Source organism: Lissotriton vulgaris, chromosome 1_2, assembly GCF_964263255.1.
Source record: "Lissotriton vulgaris chromosome 1_2, aLisVul1.2, whole genome shotgun sequence".
Lineage (NCBI taxonomy): Eukaryota > Metazoa > Chordata > Amphibia > Caudata > Salamandridae > Lissotriton > Lissotriton vulgaris.
In genome coordinates this window covers 61,559,401-61,577,184 of record NC_141686.1, presented here as the reverse complement: position 1 = coordinate 61,577,184, position 17,784 = coordinate 61,559,401, and positions in this window count along the sequence as shown.

The window sequence follows — 17,784 nt, the reverse complement described above, 5'->3', positions numbered from 1 at the left end:
GCAAGCCGTTGTTTGTTGAGTGTGTCCCCCCGGTATCAATTGTACAGACTGCCCCATTTGTATTTGATGGAACTGAGATGAAATTATTACGCTTATTGGCCGTTTGTGCTTTCTTCCCTTTAGTAGTGGTAGATTTTTTTACCTTTTGCTTGGGAATTGCTCCTTCTTTTAGACCCTTTTGGTGTATATCACTGGCCCCGGTGGGATTGGCTAACTCTATCCTGTCTGGGTCGCTTACTGTTATGAGATCAAGGTTGGGGGTGGCCTCCAGATCCTGCTGCGAGTTTAAGGCATCAAAATCCCCAGTGTCCCCAGGATTGTGTACCAAAGCAAGGGAAATAGGGCAACTCTCGGGGTTAGGCGTGCAGGCCTGGGCAATTGGGCCTAGAGATGATCTCTTGGCCATAGTCAGATCTTGCGACACCCTCCTATCCATTAATATTATACCCTCGTCAATCAGTGCATGCGTACGAACAATAAAATCATCTAGGGTACCAGTTAATTTTTTAGCTTCTGCGACTGCCATGCTCCGGGTTTCACGACAGTTCATGGTACACCCCACCACCGATTTTTAAACAGCCTTAATGCACAGGATAGAGGGTAATAAAGATCCTAAACATATAACAGTTAACTAATACATTGATTAACAGCCCACAGACGCTAATCAAGGATTTTAGACAACTTACAGTTCATGTGTCCATTTGTCCCTTGGGCGGAATGTAAACGAACAGGGGTGGTGGCCCAGGCCAGGCTCCTCAGGCCTCTGAGGGCCACAGAGGGCCCGCCCTTTGCCCGGGCTTAGCCCCGGGCGTCCCGCACGCGTCCCGCGCAGCGGTGATCTGCCCTTCCTTATGAGGTGATGAGGAAGTCGGGGGCGGGGCAAGCAGGGAGAGCGTCCAGGTGCAGGTGATGGCAACACAGGGACTCCTGGGAAATGGAGTCCCTGTCCCTCACCTGGCGCTCGCAGCCCTGAAGGAGTATTCCTCTCCCGCCCTCTGGTGCAGCAGTTGACTCCAGCGGCGAACCTGTTCCTAAGTTGGACACCCGGCAACACGGGCGATGCGGGACCCGCGCAGCGGGTACCGCGAGGTACAGCCTTGTCGAGGGTGAGTTAAAGCAGCAAGCCCGTTGCAGGGAATGGAAGGTTAGCTCCCTTGTCAATAATCCACAAGTTGGGCGATGGTGAGTTTAATCAGCATACACGTTGCAGGGACTGGAAAGTTAGCTCCCTGGTCAGCAGTTCATGAGTTAGGCGTCTCCCAAACGTCCTGGGCAGGCGGTACCTTTAGCTCGGCAGTCGGGGGCGGGGCAAGCAGGGAGAGCGTCCAGGTGCAGGTGATGGCAACACAGGGACTCCTGGGAAATGGAGTCCCTGTCCCTCACCTGGCGCTCGCAGCCCTGAAGGAGTATTCCTCTCCCGCCCTCTGGTGCAGCAGTTGACTCCAGCGGCGCACCTGTTCCTAAGTTGGACACCCGGCAACACGGGCGATGCGGGACCCGCGCAGCGGGTACCGCGAGGTACAGCCTTGTCGAGGGTGAGTTAAAGCAGCAAGCCCGTTGCAGGGAATGGAAGGTTAGCTCCCTTGTCAATAATCCACAAGTTGGGCGATGGTGAGTTTAATCAGCATACACGTTGCAGGGACTGGAAAGTTAGCTCCCTGGTCAGCAGTTCATGAGTTAGGCGTCTCCCAAACGTCCTGGGCAGGCGGTACCTTTAGCTCGGCAGTCGGGGGCGGGGCAAGCAGGGAGAGCGTCCAGGTGCAGGTGATGGCAACACAGGGACTCCTGGGAAATGGAGTCCCTGTCCCTCACCTGGCGCTCGCAGCCCTGAAGGAGTATTCCTCTCCCGCCCTCTGGTGCAGCAGTTGACTCCAGCGGCGAACCTGTTCCTAAGTTGGACACCCGGCAACACGGGCGATGCGGGACCCGCGCAGCGGGTACCGCAAGGTACAGCCTTGTCGAGGGTGAGTTAAAGCAGCAAGCCCGTTGCAGGGAATGGAAGGTTAGCTCCCTTGTCAATAATCCACAAGTTGGGCGATGGTGAGTTTAATCAGCATACACGTTGCAGGGACTGGAAAGTTAGCTCCCTGGTCAGCAGTTCATGAGTTAGGCGTCTCCCAAACGTCCTGGGCAGGCGGTACCTTTAGCTCGGCAGTCGGGGGCGGGGCAAGCAGGGAGAGCGTCCAGGTGCAGGTGATGGCAACACAGGGACTCCTGGGAAATGGAGTCCCTGTCCCTCACCTGGCGCTCGCAGCCCTGAAGGAGTATTCCTCTCCCGCCCTCTGGTGCAGCAGTTGACTCCAGCGGCGAACCTGTTCCTAAGTTGGACACCCGGCAACACGGGCGATGCGGGACCCGCGCAGCGGGTACCGCGAGGTACAGCCTTGTCGAGGGTGAGTTAAAGCAGCAAGCCCGTTGCAGGGAATGGAAGGTTAGCTCCCTTGTCAATAATCCACAAGTTGGGCGATGGTGAGTTTAATCAGCATACACGTTGCAGGGACTGGAAAGTTAGCTCCCTGGTCAGCAGTTCATGAGTTAGGCGTCTCCCAAACGTCCTGGGCAGGCGGTACCTTTAGCTCGGCAGTCGGGGGCGGGGCAAGCAGGGAGAGCGTCCAGGTGCAGGTGATGGCAACACAGGGACTCCTGGGAAATGGAGTCCCTGTCCCTCACCTGGCGCTCGCAGCCCTGAAGGAGTATTCCACTCCCGCCCTCTGGTGCAGCAGTTGACTCCAGCGGCGAACCTGTTCCTAAGTTGGACACCCGGCAACACGGGCGATGCGGGACCCGCGCAGCGGGTACCGCGAGGTACAGCCTTGTCGAGGGTGAGTTAAAGCAGCAAGCCCGTTGCAGGGAATGGAAGGTTAGCTCCCTTGTCAATAATCCACAAGTTGGGCGATGGTGAGTTTAATCAGCATACACGTTGCAGGGACTGGAAAGTTAGCTCCCTGGTCAGCAGTTCATGAGTTAGGCGTCTCCCAAACGTCCTGGGCAGGCGGTACCTTTAGCTCGGCAGTCGGGGGCGGGGCAAGCAGGGAGAGCGTCCAGGTGCAGGTGATGGCAACACAGGGACTCCTGGGAAATGGAGTCCCTGTCCCTCACCTGGCGCTCGCAGCCCTGAAGGAGTATTCCTCTCCCGCCCTCTGGTGCAGCAGTTGACTCCAGCGGCGAACCTGTTCCTAAGTTGGACACCCGGCAACACGGGCGATGCGGGACCCGCGCAGCGGGTACCGCGAGGTACAGCCTTGTCGAGGGTGAGTTAAAGCAGCAAGCCCGTTGCAGGGAATGGAAGGTTAGCTCCCTTGTCAATAATCCACAAGTTGGGCGATGGTGAGTTTAATCAGCATACACGTTGCAGGGACTGGAAAGTTAGCTCCCTGGTCAGCAGTTCATGAGTTAGCTCCCTGGTCAGCAGTTCATGAGTTAGGCGTCTCAAAGTAAACACAAGGAGATGATGGACGGAGCACTGAAACTTTTCAGACACTCACCCCCAGTCACAGATCTGGGGACTAATGAGTTTGATGCGCTTTTGATGTGGGAAGTAGGAGTGTGCGGCTAATGTGGTTTTGATGTTGCGTTAGTATTGCAATGGTATTGGATTTATATCCTTGTTGTTGATTCTGTGATGTCATTATCCGTATTCTATGTGCTGAATTTTGGTTTTGATGGACTCGCTAATCAGGTATAGTGTGTGTGAAAGGTTAAGGTTTGGCATGCCAAGTTCACAGGTGATTAAAGTTTTATGAATTCCTTAATGGTCAAGGTGAAAGTGTGCACTAATTTGGAATGGAATAGTGTTAGTAGTTTATTTACGTAAAAGAGAAAACTGTTTCAGGTTCTGAGTAGGGTATCAATGATCAAGTTCTAGGTCGTGGCATCATTGTGTGGGGCTTCTAAGCGTTAGTGTACTTGTGGTGAGTGTGAATTTCCTTCCTTCTTGCGTAACAGACACAGTTTTTTAATTGTTTTCAGTGCATAATGTACTTGTCATGGATTGTTTTGTATTCTTTCGCATCGTTTTGTATTTGTTTTGCATTAGTTTGAATGTTGTTTTGAATTAGTGATAGGCTATAGAGAAACCAACAACTGTGAGTTCTCAAACCTCCTCACAGATTCCATCACATCAATTATGTCTTTAGATGTAGAGTGAATCTTTCCAGACTGTCCCAGTCATGGACAGAACTTAATAGACAATCCCCAACTTCTGTATATTCTTTTAAATCTTAAATCTTCACTGGAGCAGAAGCAAATATTTGATGAACCACATATTAATTTGCAATGTCTACAGGTTGGACTTCATTTTCCAAGAGGGGTAGGTAGGAATTTCCACTGGTCTAACTGCGGATTGTGTAGCACCAATATCCATTAGGGAGGAAACAGGATGATTACTAACAATACCTTCCATGTAGGGTGCACTCTGGTCTTACTCAAGAACTGCACTGCACAACGCATTGAGTCCTCATTCTCTCTCAAGCATAGTCATTGTGCTTGACTAGGTCCTTGTGGTGCAACCAGGGTAGCTGGTATTCTTGATTGCACCGTTTTACTGGACACCTATAAATAAAGGTTTCCACTTGACTTCTATCTGATTGCGTATCACTGAAAACATAACTTTTGAAGGCACTTTAAGACTGGATCTTTTTACATATTTGCGGCAGCTGTGACAGCCTAACCTGTACCGTGTATAATATATTTTTTTAATAAATTGCTTATATTCATAGTGTGTTCTGTTACAAGCTGGGGCCTCATTGCACTGTAAGTACATGTCAATATTCCCCAGTGAATCAACCAGGATTCAAATCAGTGACCCTCTGGCTACACACACACACATATATGTGGAGTGAACATATTTACAAAATGAGCTTTCCTTCCAGAATAATGCTTTTCCTGCTGTTTAGTTTATTTTGTATTTATATGTCCTTCTAAGGTGTACGCATTGTATTTTTAAGCAGTTACATCTAAGTAAAAGGCCACAAAATAGTTACAGAATTGTTCTTTTTAGCCATTTCTCTGACCTCGACCTCAACTCAATGAACCCATCTCTATTGAACTCAGGATCACAGGTCCTTTACTTTTTTTTATTCACTAAGATTTCTGATAAAGACTTCATATATTGCAGGGGTGGGGGGAGAGGTCTCAGAATTAGATGCTCACTTCAGTCACATTGGATCCTTTGATGGTTTTTCTCGTAATATCACTTTTTTTTAATGTTTTTGTTTAACAAACATGCTCATACTTCCAGTAGGTGTGTGAGAGTATTCTCCTTTGACATGTAATGTACACTCATAACGGCATTTTGGTGACTTACCGTCTATGGAAGTCAGGTCAAAAAGTAGATGGAGATGGGAGTTTCTGTAGTTCAATAGTCAAGCATGATTGCAGGTAGTTTAATAATGAAGCCAGGATATCCTTTGCCCTTTATGGAATCCAGTTGTGGTTTGCAGAGTACTCATTTTATTGTGGGCTCGCTCTGGTATTCTGTTCCATGAAACTGAGGTGATAAGAAGTGTTGCTGTCTTATACTTTACTATGAGAACAATAAGTGGTTAGTTGGGTTGTAGCTGTGTGTGGTCTGAATTAGTGGTGGTCAAAAGCGTTCAGTATTTCACTCGTCGTTGTGTGGGGTCTTCTGAAACAAAGAGAACAATGAGGTCAGAGATGAAGTATGGTGGTAGAGCCAAGTAGGTGGGAAATGAGTGTGTGTGTGCTAACTTAGAGAAACATTTGGGAGCATCATGTTAGATACATATACAGAACCCAGGAAATGAAAACAAACTCTATTGAGTGCTCAAACTAACTTTGGAGCCCTAGACATTTTTTAGATTATTCTCGGAAAAGAAAGGGGTGAGGTACAAGATGAGGAATCGGTCTTTAATAAAAACTGAAATGCGAGCTTGTTTCTAGCCCCTTGAAATTACATGTTGCCTTTTGGTTCTCATGTTTTGAAATGTCTTTTCATATTTGCTTGGGAGATGTATGTGTGGCCTGTGTGAAGTTTGTGTAAAAGCCAGGCCTCCCGCCCAAACATTGTTTCCATGCACGGGACCTCTCACTGCAGCTTGTGAAACAAACAGAGCCGTTTGACTGCTTTCTGACCTCAGTTGCATAAATAAGTGTGTTGGTGTCCAGCAAAAGCCACAAATTATAAATGGCTAAGAAAACATACTGAAAGTACGAAGGTGCATTCCATAGCGTAAACTAAAATGACAGCCATGCTAGAACAACTCGCAGCAATAAAAACATGTCTGGTGACACTTACGAGTATTTTAAATGGGCCGGTACTGTTCGGTACGGAGTACTGGCACTTTTTTATTTTGAGAGGGAGAGGGCTGGCACTTCTCAAGTGTGACGTAATACTTTAGATGGGCGAGTACCAGCACTTCTCTGAAATAAGTAGGTACTCTAGTACAGGGTATCTGCACTTCTATTTCTCCATTTCAAGCACTGCTTACAATCTCATTCTGAGTGCAGCTGTGAGTGTAAAATGGGCTACAAATGGTGCTTGTGCCAGATATTATACTTAGTGCGCACTACAGGTTACACACACATTACACTCAGTCTCCATTTTTTGCACTCATTATTTCTTTACACTATCTTAAGATATCCGAGTGGGAAAAAAGGTACTGAGGCAACATTAAGTTTAAAAAGTGCCTCTTGCTGAAGACTGTTTTTGCACTTTGTTCTGTTGACACTGACGAAAGAAGGTGAATGCTGAAAGATTATGCTGCTAGATTATGCTAAAAGCCAGATGCGTGACTGATTGCAAGTGACGCCGCTTCTCCTGCATTTTAAATTACTTTGATCATCGATCTCTGTCCGAGCAGCGCTGAATACCGAAAACATGTTCAAGCGCCACACTCTTTTATCCCACTGCGCCGATTTGATTTTAAGAAACTGCACCGTGTGATTTAAACTGTGTAAACCCACCTTCTACATAGCTGTATAAAATATCTGTGTCCCCTGTAGCCCCGGTCCTCCGCAAGCGCTAGGCTTGTTTGTGGGGAGGGTGCAGGGCAGTACCTTCTTCCGGCCTCCTGGCTGGAGCAGGCACTGATTGGGCCAACTAACTTGTAGAGGTGGAGCTGACCAATAGCCCGTCCTCTACAAAAATCAGTCTCACCGGATGACGCGCAAAGAATACGCGCAGCAACCGCGCCAAAAACCGCGCCAAAGACTAGCCTAAGACATGCCCGTCTGGACCCGTCTGGGACAGGACGGGGCATGGGGCAGAAAACCCTCCACAGACAACTTCCCAGGTATGAGCTCCACGCAACTAAAAGCTCTACGTCCCGCTCCACACCATGATTGCATTGTACTTTCACCACTGGGCGAAACACACTGCCCAAATTGTAAAGTGCAACTTACAAATATCCAACCTTACCCGGACCCAGTAATTCATACCCAAACCCCATCCAAACGCCCCAAACGCTCGAGCTAAAACTACTCCTTTTTCTCCGTAAATTGCAGATCCTTGCCACAGCACAAACTCGATATCTTCACCCTTCTTGTAGAAGAAGCACCTAGTGCTCTCTTCCTCACAGAAACTTGGCTACATGACAGCTCCGGCCCGGATGTAGCAATAGCTCTCCCAGCCAACTATGCCATAGCAAGAAAAGACCGACAAGGCCAAGTGGGAGGGGGTATCGCGATCATATACTGCAAAGATTTCATCTGCAACATGCTCCCAGTGAACATCCCAGACTGCGAAGCTGCCTCCTTTCAAATTACTTTGAACCCGAATTTTACGCTCTCCGGCCTCCTAATATATAGACCTCCTGGGAACGCTTCTACCTGGACAGCCAGCTTAGCAAATTATATCTCGCCATTTCTGTTAGACTATAAAAAATTTACACTCCTAGGGGATCTAAATCTGCATCTTGAGGACCCAACCAACCTGGCCTGCCGTAATCTAATAGACGATCTAATAGCTTTAAACCTATCACTCCTCAACTCCGGTCCCACGCACAAGGCAGGACATCTTCTTGACCCCATAATCACAAATCTCCCAGAATTAAAATGGACCCTAACCAGTCCCATATGCTGGTCAGACCATCACCTTATCAGTTTCAGTCTAGCCAGAACTCCCTCCCCCAGTAATACTATACGGTCTTCAAACCCCATGAGAAACTGGAAACTACTTGATATTAAAAAACTGAATCAAGTGCTAACAACTAGCACACCCTCCCAGGACCAAAACGTGGAAAGTCTCGCTGTAACCACTAACCAGTGGCTAGAATCCGCAGCCAACCAATGCCTCCCCCTACCAAAGGCAAATAAAAACTTCCACCGCCCCCCAGCCCCCTGGTTTAACGAACTTCTCAAAGTTGAAAAATCTAAGTGTAAAGCACTAGAAAGAAACTGGCGCAAAGATTACTGCCCTGAAAAAAAGATTACATACAATAAGGCGAGAAACGCATATCACTCCTCTTGCATCAAAGCGCGGGCCCAACACGTGGCACACTCCATCAATAATGCCACAAACAAAGCAAAGACTCTATTCAATACAGTAAAGGACCTAGCTGGGGCCCAAACAACGGCTTCTGCCCATCCCCTAACTAAAAAACAATGTCAGGACCTTGCAACATTTTTTAATGATAAAATTGAGAACATTATCATCAATATCACGTCTAGGCCCCTCAGCAACTGCTCACACCAGGATATCCCCATGTCATCAGACAAAGTAAACACCCTGGAAAACTGGCCCCTGGTAACGATGGACTCCCTAAAAACCTCCCTAAAATCCATCTCATCAGGCTCCCCCTGTGACCCTGTCCCTGTGAGTATTTTAAAACAACTTGATCCTACCCCCCTGACTGCCATAATAGACTTGCTTAATGCTTCCCTCCATGCCTCCACCGTTCCTTCAAACTGGAAGCATGCAGTGGTAACCCCATTATTGAAAAAACCGTCATCTGACCCCACAGTTCTCTCGAATTATCGACCTATATCTCTGCTTCCCGCCTTTTCCAAACTCATGGAAAGGCACATACACTCCGCCCTCACCACTTTTTCAGAGGACAACAATCTCCTCCACCCCTAATCTCCTCCACCCCTCACAGTCAGGCTTCAGAGCAGGATACTCCACGGAGACTGCCCTACTGGGTGTGACGGAAAAAATTCGACAACTGCTGGACAGGGGTCAAACGGTCGCACTCATTCTTTTAGATTTTAGTGCGGCGTTTGACACCATATCACACAAAACTTTTCTGGCCACCCTAGAGAAAAACGGCATTCGCAATGACGCCTTACAGTGGATCAAGTCCTTTCTTTCCGAAAGAACCTTTCAGATTAAATCCAGCATCGCAAGCTCAGACATCTTCCCTGCTCCACATGGAGTACCACAAGGTTCCATCCTGAGCCCGCTGTTTTTTAACTTGTACCTTAGGCCACTGGCCGATCTGGCAGATGGCGCAGGCCTGACGTTAATGACTTACGCTGACGACTCCCAAATCATTTTCTCCCTCTCTGAAGCAAACCCGTTAGCCCCTTCCCTACTCAAAACCGGACTCCAGAAAATTTTCAACTGGATGACTACCAACCAGTTGAAATTAAATGGGGACAAAACTGAGGTACTCCTACTAGGACAAAACAAGGAACTCTGGAACCTCTCCCACTGGCCGCCTGAGCTGGGTGACATTCCCCCGCCAGCTACTCAGGTAAGAAACCTAGGGGTCAATATAGACGATACTTTGTCTATGAAACAGCAGGCAAATAAAGTCGCAGGACTCTGCTTCACCATAATAAAATGGTTAAAGAAAATCATTTGGATGCTGCCCCCTGACACGCAAAAAACCGCAGTCAACGCACTAGTAACATCGCGTATCGACTACGGAAATACTCTCTATCTTAGTTCTAACCTAGCAGTAATCAAGCGACTCCAAATGATCCAAAACTCTGCTGCAAGACTCTTGCGAAGGATTCCAAAGGCTGAAAGAGTCTCAAAACACCTGAACGAACTACACTGGCTCAGGGTTGAACATCGGATCAGCTTCAAAACCCTGAGCTACATGTTCAAAATTAAAAACAAAACGGCTCCATCATAAGATTCTGAGTGATCTGAATCTTATACAACATATACATACTCAGACCCATCAAAAGGGCCATAGTCTCGATCAACTTTGGTCATTGAATTTGACTATTAATGTTACTGATATTAAACCCTGCAGCTGGTCTGACCATTTTATTATTAGTTTCTCATTTTGTGTTGCGAAAGCTCCTCAATTTAAGCTGAAGGCTACCAGTCTGACTCGGAAATGGTCCTCGTTGGACATGTCAGTTTTTTTAAATTTGTTAAAGTCTACTTTGCCAGAGCAGAGTTTAGATGTGGAGATAGCCGATTGTAGGCTTCAAGATTGGCTAACCTCAGCCATTAATGTCTGTGTTCCCCTCACTCGCTTTGACAACTCACGCGGCGCGGACGCGCATAAGTGGTTCACACCGGAGTTGAGAAAATTAAAACTTGAAGTGAGGCAGCAAGAGAGAACATGGCGTACCAACTACTGTCCCGAAGCAAGGATAGCATATTGTCTAGCTCGTAAAGCCTACCAAAAGACATTGCACACTCACAAAACTGCTTATTTCTCTTCTAAAATACTTAATGCGACTAACAAGTCGAAAGAAATTTTCAGGATTGTGAATGAGTTGTGCAATGATGAGAGAACTTCCCCCCCGGTTGTCCCCTCACAACTGCTCTGCAACTCATTGAATGACTATTTTAATGATAAAATAGTGTTGATCAAGGATACTCTATCCAAGCTGCCAGTTTGTGTCCCGATAGACGACACCTTTTTTAACCCTCTTACTTTGCATTCTTTTCCTTTAATCACTGATCAAACCTTTCAAGATTTGCTTACGAGAGTTAAATCAGGATCTCCTCAGGATGCCTGCCCTCCCCAAGTAATGAGAGAAATAGGTCGGGCACTCCCAAGTAGCCTGATTCCATTGCTTAATAACTCCCTTAAGTCAGGGAATGTTCCTAATAGCTTTAAACAGGCCTTACTGATCCCTTTAAAAAAGAAACCTGGTATTGATTCCTCAGACCTCTCTAACTACAGGCCAATATCGTTGCTGCCCTATTTATCTAAAATATTGGAGGCGCACGTAACCAACTGCCTATCAAGTTTTGTGGAAGCCTCTGGCTATTTACAACCTAACCAGGCAGGGTTCCGGCCTGGTCACTCGACTGAGGCAGTGATACTGGCTGTTCAGAACACCTTAAGGTCTAACGCAGACAGGGACCTGCACCAGGCACTGGTGTTATTGGATCTGTCTGCTGCGTTCGACACGGTTGACTACAACATCTTGGTCAACCGTGTCGAACAGGCCGGCCTGCGGGACTTGGCCTTGGCCTGGCTCAAGTCCTTTATTTCAGGACGTACCCAATCGGTTCGACTGGGTTCTTTTACAGCCCCAAAAAAAATTTCTTTTTGTGGGGTTCCTCAAGGATCCTCCTTGTCTCCCTTATTATTTAATTTGTATATGCGGCCTTTGTTGTTCTCTTTACGAGAGTTTAAGGTTGATGTATATAATTATGCAGACGACCTGCAGTTGGTTTTTGTACTAAACTCTCACAATGCTGCTGAGGAATTCCGAGCAACTATGTCTCTTATCCAGAGGTGGATGTCCCTAAACCACCTCAAGTTAAACCCGGGAAAAACAGAGCTTATCTTACCTGGGAAGAGTGAGATCAGTTGGAGTCCCAGCTTTTGGCCGTCGGATATGGGCTCTCCCCCAAAAAAATCCCGCACGGTAAAAAGTTTGGGAGTGACTCTTAGCGAGGATCTCACCTTGGCAAGTCAAATCGGAACTGTGGTTTCCTCGGGGTTCTTTCAGCTGAGGAAGATTAAAAAAATCGCACATCTCCTCACAGGTCTGGCCTTAATTCAAACAGTTAGTGCCCTAGTCCTGTCTCATATTGATTTCTCAAATGGCCTCTACCTGGGGGCGCCTATCGGCCAACTCAAAAGACTGCAATACTTGCAAAATCAAGCTGCAAGACTTATTTGCAAAGTCCCTAAGTGGGAATCAATTAGACACGGACTAGAGATTTTGCACTGGCTGCCTGTGGAACAGAGAGCCACATTTAAGGTGGGCTGTATTGTGTTTAAGGCTCTGGAAGGTAAGGGTCCTATGTTCCTTAGATTGTTACTGCGCAAATACAAACCCTTGCGCAGTTTGAGATCCATCCACAAAGACCTTCTTGAGGTCCCTCGTTTCAAAAAGAAACGTCAGGGAGGTAGCAGTTTTCAATTTTTAGCCGCTTCATTGTGGAACTCCCTCCCTCTGACTCTGCGACATAGTAAGGATCTTCTTGCTTTCAGGAAGGCATTTAAAACTTTTCTTTTCTCTCAGGCTTATGGTAAACAGTGATTGTATTTCTTTTATGTACTGTTATGTTGACTCTCTCACCAGCGCCAAGAAGCCCCCGGGCGTATGTGCGCTTAATAAATAATAAATAACATAACATAACATAACATAACATCCTATCTACAAGCCTTAGCCTCCCCCTACCTGCCAACAAGAAACCTCCACTCCCAAACGGCCTCGAACTTCGCCGTTCCCAGATTTAAATTACAAAGAACTGGCGGGAGATCCTTTTCTGTTAGAGGCCCAATTTTATGGAACTCACTCCCCCTGCATATCCGGAAAGAGGATAGCTACACTAAATTCCGGAAATGCGTAAAAACCTGGCTGTTTCAGAAACAACTGTGCTAATCAACCAACTCAGCATTTTCCTTTGACCAACTCAATGTTAAAGGCGCCGGGAAACCCTTGTTGGGTAGCTGAGCGCCATACAAATGCATAAAATAAATAAATAAATAAATAGATAAATAATTATTGAGCCAAGGGAGAGCAAGGCACTGACCCCCTTTAGCAAATCAGCGCCTTCTTAGGTAAAATAGTTTAACTGAGAAAACCTTACAAGTAAAGACACAATGCAGCTGGCTTTACCCCAGTAAAATGTGTATATTTAAGCAGCGCCAAACCAATAATAAAGTCAAGAATCTGTCAACAGTTATGGAAAAAATCCTCAGAGGATGTTAAAATGCCAAAACCAGCCCACAGGAGTAATGGGGTGCAAAGGTCAATGTCAGTCCTGGTGCAGTACCAGAAACGGCCACCGAAGCGACTCATGCACAAAGACCAGTAACTAGCAAACTGTTCAGCCCCATGCAGGTGGGGATGCCAAAGGCAGGGTTAGTTACCTTCCTCTCTGACATTCTCAAATATTTAGATTTGTTTGCCGCTCTTGTGGGTGGACGCCGACATGTCTGCTTCCTGCTACAGCTGATATTTTAAATGTCTTCACTTGTGCTACGCGTTCCTCCTTGTCACTAACAAAGCTCTAAGACGGGGAGATTTCTAGGGTGTCTATCCACTGTCAGCAGTGCAATGTGAGGCAGGGTTGACCCCTTTCTCTAGTCAGGACTTCCAGCACAAATGCATTTGCCACCTGGTCTGAGGGTTCGTCTTCCAAGATGTCTTTCCTTTATCTTTTATCTCTTAGAGGACCGAGTAGGCCAGCAGAACTGACCCTTCAGGAGTACGTCTACATTATTCATTAAGTTTCAAAGCACCAACATGTGTTGAGTAAGAATGAAATTTGAATGTGGAATAACTATCTAAGCTCATAAGTAATAAAACAGAAAAATTATTCATGGAGCCAAGGGAAGATTAGGCTATCTTCCCTGCCTCTCCCGGAGTTATCGGGCCAGCACTTAGGAGCCGCCACAGAGTTAAAAAACTCTTTCTGGTTTGATGCTGATATGAACTAAGATTTACTGATAGATGCCATGGGGAGCAGCTGTTAGCATTATTTAACCAAGTATAAGCCTATTATTCCTCTCCTCTTGGCCAAACATAAAGCCATAGTGCTGGAGGTAAATTCCAGACTAGATCTGTGTAATAGCCCCTGCTTTGTCCTTCCATCCTTCTAAATTCAGAGGTTACAGAGGGTATTCATAGTTTAGCCCCTCCTTCCGTGGTGAACACAAGTTCTTTATATTCTCCGAAAATACATCTTCTGAATCAAGACAAGTTGTTGCACTTGGGCTGTAGTTGCAAGATTTTGTCAAAGTGTGGGAGAGCTTTTTCTGCTATGCGTTAACAGACATAGAACTCTCTACCCCCAGGATTTAGACATGCGTATTCACTGGTCACATTTAGGAAAGCACTTAACCCCTTAAGTGCTTTGAACGTTCAGCGGCCGATGGCACAACTACCTCGGGAGTGCTGCCGTCGGCCATTGAACATTTCAACTGCACCTGCGCAATGGAACGTCCAGAACTGGAGCTGGACGTTCCATAGCTGCTAAGGTGTTAACTCTTACGTATTCTAGGCATATAATTAATTCTGGCACAGTAGGGACTATTGCTGGTTTCTGTGTGTTATAAATGTCTTTATTCATTCATTCATTATTTCATTCATTCTCAACAGGTCTTTCCTGGTCTGTTGTTCCTTCCAGCCTTGTTGTGTTGTTTCATGAATCTATAAAATGTGCATAGCTAAACAAGCCTTTTGCTGTACTACCTGTTGTTTTATTGTAAACAGTCCCAGGAAACTTTACTCTTCATTCAAGAGGGCGCATTCCATGGGCTGTCCTTTCAAAACGAGGGCATATTCTTTGAAAGCAAACCAACCTTGGCTTCCTCTGAAGCCAGGTCCGCGCCTGTTGTGAGCGGACAAAGGTTGGCTAGGAAACAGGGTTGGACTGGGAAGAGCCACCAGCCCTGGCAGATTACTGCTCGACTGGGCCCTGGGCTAGTAAAAAACACTGCCCCCGCTTATGCTACTGGTGGCCGATATTGCATCACTGCTGCAAAACCGGCTCCCAGTGACAAAACTGGCCCCAATGGCCAGAAAACCGTCCGCCACCCTTTGGCCCACTGGGGAAACACCAGGTGCCTGCAGCGGCCAATCGGGCCCTGCTAAGAATAGATTACTATCAAAGGCCTTCTCCACACTAGGACCCTGCTTATGATCTCTATGACAAATATTCAAGCCTCTTTCTGTTGTTGGGGATTCATCTGCATTTTCAATCCGTTCCTCTCTATCACATTCTAACTAGCAACCTTATATTAATGATATTAACTCCTTCCAACCTTCTTGGCAGAAGGTCAGTTTTATTGTTCTTTCCCAGGAAAATTATTGCACACCTCATTAAAGACTTTAATGCTGCCACTGGAAATGGAAAAACTTGGTCAGAATTCAATTATTTACTATCCAGGCTTTCGGGCAGATAAATGTTGCACTGCTCAACCCGGGCTACCACTGAGAGTGGTACTTAGCCCAATTACTCAGCCCCCAGGACATCAAGAGTAACAGGCCACAAAACCCACAGTTGTGGACAGTAGAGTTTTCCCCATGGCCCTCTCAACAAGGTTCTTACACCTTCATTTTACCCTTGCTTATTAGATATTTCAGCAGAGTCTGCTGCTCCAGGTGAGGCTGTAATAGTGGTAGGATTATGGTAAATTAAAACAGAGACATTAGTAATACAGGCCATGCTATGCAACTTGTATCAGAGTACTTATAGATCCATCAACATACTAGAGTTTCTCCTTGCCAATACAACCTTCCCCAGTAAGGCTGCCTGTTGGCATTGTTTTTGTTATTGTAATGAGACATTCAGATCGCACATCAAGGTACTTTTGATATTGCCACTGGTGGTAAATTGCCTTATCTTTCCAGCCGCTGTGCTCTTTTCCCCTATCTTCCCCAGTGGTGACTGATTGCTTTTGAAAGTGGTGGGACAATCAGGCGGTCACTAAAGGAATACCCTTAGGCGCAACCCAAAATCCCTCAATCGCTGTCCATTATAAACAGCGTTTATTACGGGCCGCGATTAAGAGCTCTGGAGTTGAGGCTCAAGGCAGTCCGAGTTTCTCACACAGCCTGCCAGTAAGTAAAGGTAAATGAAACAGTCTAATAAATCTTTTTTAAAGTACTTACCTACTCCTCTCCTGTCCCACAGTCTATCTAAAAAAAATAAAAGCAGCAAGGCCAACTCCCCATACCAATCCCGACGCTGCTCTTCTGCTGGTGACCAGCATGAAAGAAGTGCCAGGATTGCTTGGAGTTGGCTGACTCAGCACTCCTACAGGCACTGGAGGCCTTTGACTGCTCTCTACCCAGCTTGGGTTGGAGATGTTTAAAGTGTGCATGTCAAGCGGGCTGTCTCAAGACAGCCAGCCAAAGGGACATGCACACTTTAAACGTTAAGTGTGCACCACTCCTCTTCCCCTTCTGCCACTCAGCCATAATGGCCCACTGCAACACTTGGCTCCGGCTGGATTCTCCACTGAAAAATACTATGGTAATAAAAAATCTTTTTATTACCAATTTACTTTTCAGCTTTTCTGCGCTGGCAGAAGAGCGGGCAACACTCCTCCGCCTCCACTGATCTTCGTTAGTGCAGTAATTGTAGACTGCACACAGGATATACAGTCTCTTGGCTACCAGTTATAATAGTGTAAATGTCAGAGTAGGTCTTCATTGACTCATCCAAATGACATGTACAGAATACCCAGTACATCACATATTCCAAAAGATGAGGCAGGTGCACCCAGGGGCGCAGCTTTGGGAGGTGGAGGTGGGGTGTGACACCCCCAAATAAATGTGGTTTGGGCTTAGTAGTTGGGTTTGGGTGGCCGGAGTCAGGTCTGCAATCTCTTTATCTGTTATTTACATTGTGAGCCAAGAATGAAAGAAAAAACTGTGACATTTGATGTAAACGGGAGAGAGAATTGCCCAACTGGTGGCTGAATTTCAAAATGTGAAGCCAGATATCTTTGAATCATACCAGCTTCCCTGCTTGTCCAAAGTGTGTGATCTTAGTTGCATATTTTATTTCACAGAGCCTACTTTTTTTATTATCACATATAAGCACACACTTAAATACTTGAAGTCAGGATTTGCCCTGTGCAAGCACCTCTTATACTTGATTTAACAGACTATAATGACGCTTCATCTATAATAAGAATCTAAGCCACATTTAGGGTTTACATGGCTACTGGCTTGTCCCTTAATTCACTAATAGCATTGTCGTGGGGAGGCGAGCCATGATTGTTTCTAAGAGCACTTTTAATAAATGTCTGTCTATGCCGCAACATAATCCAATGTACTAAGATAAAACACTTCCACATGTTAAAGAAAATAGGTATTTGAATTTTAAAGAGATTGTACACAATGTTTACACTATGTTTGATGCATGATATACATGCCAAACATTTTCATAGCTCTGCTTGTTCATGGAATCTTAGAGCCAAGCCAGACTCATGGCTTGGTTGACTCACCCTATTAATTTGCCTTCGTGCCCTCCACTAGTTGTGACTCTGACGTGATACTCGGGGCCATCAGTCACATAATAAAATTATTCGTAAAACATGAGGACTAGAAACATGAAGCCCTGACTGCATGCACCAATTTGACAACTTTACCATTAAGTCTTCTTCTAACAGAGACAAAGAATAGTGCCTGCTGTGAAAATACACTTAAAATAAGTGATCACAAGGCTGCAACTCCAGGTGAGTGTGTTGTATGTGAAAGTAGTTAGGGAGACTACTGGGTTCAAGTGGGATGGGCAGGGGTGTGGCTTCAGTGGGGGTGTTTGGAGCATGATACCTCTCCAATGTATTCTTGGTTTGTTAGTAGGTCTGGAGCCTGGAATAAGGTCTGCGTTATGTCTTTGTCTGTATTTCTTGTCGTTTTCATTTCACTAAGAGGTTTTAACTGGTTCATTTTTTGGGTAGAGATCTTAAATATATGTAGTGACAGATTTACCAAAAA